We start from the raw sequence: 2,872 nt of genomic DNA, 5'->3' as shown, positions 1-2,872 counted from the left end.
AGGGGCTGCTTCCTCTTTCCCAAAGCCTCAGCTCTACTGTCCAACCCGGAGGCTCGTCAGGGAGGCAGCTGCAGGCCTTGCGCAATGCCAAAACGGGAAAGACCTCCATAGGGGAAGGCCCGCGGCAAGGCCAGGGACTTAGGGACTCGAGCAAGCAGGCAAAGTGAGAAATGGAGTGGGGGACTCCCATTCACCAGCCAAATCCACACCCCACTCTCTCTGAGCCCCTTAGGGAGGCTGGGGGACGTGGAAGGGGGCTTCCTGCACACAGCTCCTCCCTGACACCTGAGAGGGAGGCGCGCCCAGCCTGGGGTGGGGATGCACTGCACGATGCCCAGACCAAGGCAGTTATTCTCCAAGCCATTCAGGAGCCTCCCTGTACCACTGAGTACTCTTAAGAGCCCCCAAGAGGCAGTCCCTTGTTGTGGAGGACATAGGGCCCCAATGTCCAGGACACTCCTCAGGTTTTCTCTTTCTCCCCTCACTGTCCTGTACGTTTTTTGGTTTTTGGTTTCTTGTCGTTGGTTTGGTTTTGTTCTGTTTTGTTTTTGCTTTTGAGATGGAGTCTCGCTCTGTCATCCAGGCTGGAGTGCAGTGGCACAATCTCGGCTCACAGCAACCTCCACCTCCCGAGTTCAAGCGATCCTCTTGCCTCAGCCTCCCGAGTAGCTGAGATTACAGGCATGCACCACCACATCCGGCTAATTTTTGTATTTTTGGTAGAGACGGGGTTTCACCATGTTGTCCAGGTTGGTCTTGAACTCCTGACCCCAAGTAATCTGCCTACCTGGGCCTCCCAAAGTTCTGGGATTACAGAGGTGAGCCACTGCACCTGGCCACTATCCTATACCTTCACCCCCACTTTGGGACAGGAAAGGAAAGCCCCCACCACAGCTAATTACTGTTACATTACTGCAGCCCATTTTATTGAGGGCCTAGTTTGTGCAGGCAGTTGACATGTGAAGCAGATGTTAATTGCTCCAAGCAATCCCAGATACAAGCAACAAGACTTTTTTTTTTTTTTTTTTTTTTTTGAGACAGTGTCTTGCTCTGTCGCCCAGGCTGGGGTGTCCTGGTGCAATCTTGGCTCACTTTGGCTCACTGCAGCTTTGAAATTCTAGGCTTAAGCAATCCTCCTGCCTCAGCCTCCTAAGAAGCCGGGACTACAGGCGCTTGCCACTATGCACGGCTAATTTTTTAAATTATTTTGTAGAGATGGAGTCTCCCTATGTTCCCAGGCCGGTCTCAAACACCTGGGCTCAAGTGATTCTCCCACCTCGACCTCCCAAAGTGCTGGAACTACAGGCGTAAGCCACCACTCCTGGCCATTTTTTTTTTTAATTTCACAACTCAAACTTAATTCAACTCAGTCCCTGCCTACCTGTACTGGTGGGGAGCTGGCCACAGCTAATTAGGCCCCTGTACCCTGAGGGCAAGGCCACATGTGCAGGTATAAAAGGATGTGAAACCCTAAATCAGGGTGGATCCAGAATCTCAGGCCATGGTGCCCCAAAGCAGATGTCTGGTGACATTCTACCCTGAAAAGCTCAGGCTACAGAGATATTAGGTCTCTATCACTCTGTTCCTCTTTATAGCCCCTGCAACCACTCCTATGCTTGGGCCATTTCCTCTTTTGGCCAAAACACAAAGGGTTCATCCCATTACTTCCTCCCTCAACAGCTGGTCCGGAGACACCCAGCTCTAGGCCTGTGGGGTTGTGACACATGGGTACCAATCCTTCAGTCCACTGGGACTGTATACATCCACCCGTTGGCTTCATGGCCGGAAAGCATCCCTTGACTTTGACCTTAGTCATATGACTTGCTCTGGCCAATGAATGTGCATGGACATGACATAAGCTAAGTCTTGAAACGTACTTAAGCAGTTTGCCTTCCCCCCTGAATTTCTGTCATTGCCATGCAAGGGACAGGCTCCAACTAACCTGCTGGTCCAAAGAGGATGACGAACACATGCAGATGACCTGAATCAGACCCATGGATTGAAACAAAACTCAGCTGAGCCCAGCCTATGTCCACCAGACCAGTCAACCTGTAGATGCGTGAATTTATTGCTGGATGCTGCTGAGAATTTTGTGGCTACATTAGCAAAATGATACAAGGCCTAAGTCCCAGAACAACACACCCAGAACTTGCTTACCTTTCCTTAGCGTGAGGAGAGTAAAGACTTGTCTACCTTGATTAGTCAGGGAGCATTGCTTCCTGTCATTTCCTTGAGTATACAGCAGCCTAGGTAAATAAATAAAAATAACTAGGTAGGCTGGGCACAGTGGCTCACGCCTGTAATCTCAGCACTTTGGGAGGCCAAGGTGGGCAGATCGCTTGAGGCCAGGAGTTCAAGACCAGCCTGGTCAACGTGGCGAAACCCCGTTTCTACTAAAAATACAAAAATTAGCCGGGCCTGGTGGCAGGTGCCTGTAATCTCAGCTACTCAGGAGGCTGAGGCACCAGAATCGATTGAACCCGGGAGGTGGAGATTGCAGTGAGCCGAGATCCCACTACTGCACTCCAGCCTGGATGACAGAGCGAGACTCTGCCTCAAAATATTTTTAAAAATGTAATTTCTCAATAGGTCACACTGTTATACATTCATCTAAGTATTCTTTTTCTTTTTTCTTTTTTTTTTTTTTTTGGAGACAGAGTCTCACTGTCACCCAGGCTGGAGTGCAATGGCACAATCTCGGCTCACTGCAACTTTGACCTCCTAGGCTCAAGTGATCCTCCTGCCTCAGCCTCCCGAGTTGCTGGGACTACAGATGAGTACCACCAGACGCAGCCAATTTTTGTATTTTTTTGTAGAGATGGGGCTTCACCATGTTGCCCAGGCTGGTCTCACACTCCTGAGAGTTCCCAGT

Source organism: Pongo abelii, chromosome 21, assembly GCF_028885655.2.
Source record: "Pongo abelii isolate AG06213 chromosome 21, NHGRI_mPonAbe1-v2.0_pri, whole genome shotgun sequence".
NCBI lineage: Eukaryota > Metazoa > Chordata > Mammalia > Primates > Hominidae > Pongo > Pongo abelii.
This window is presented reverse-complemented; position numbering follows the sequence as displayed.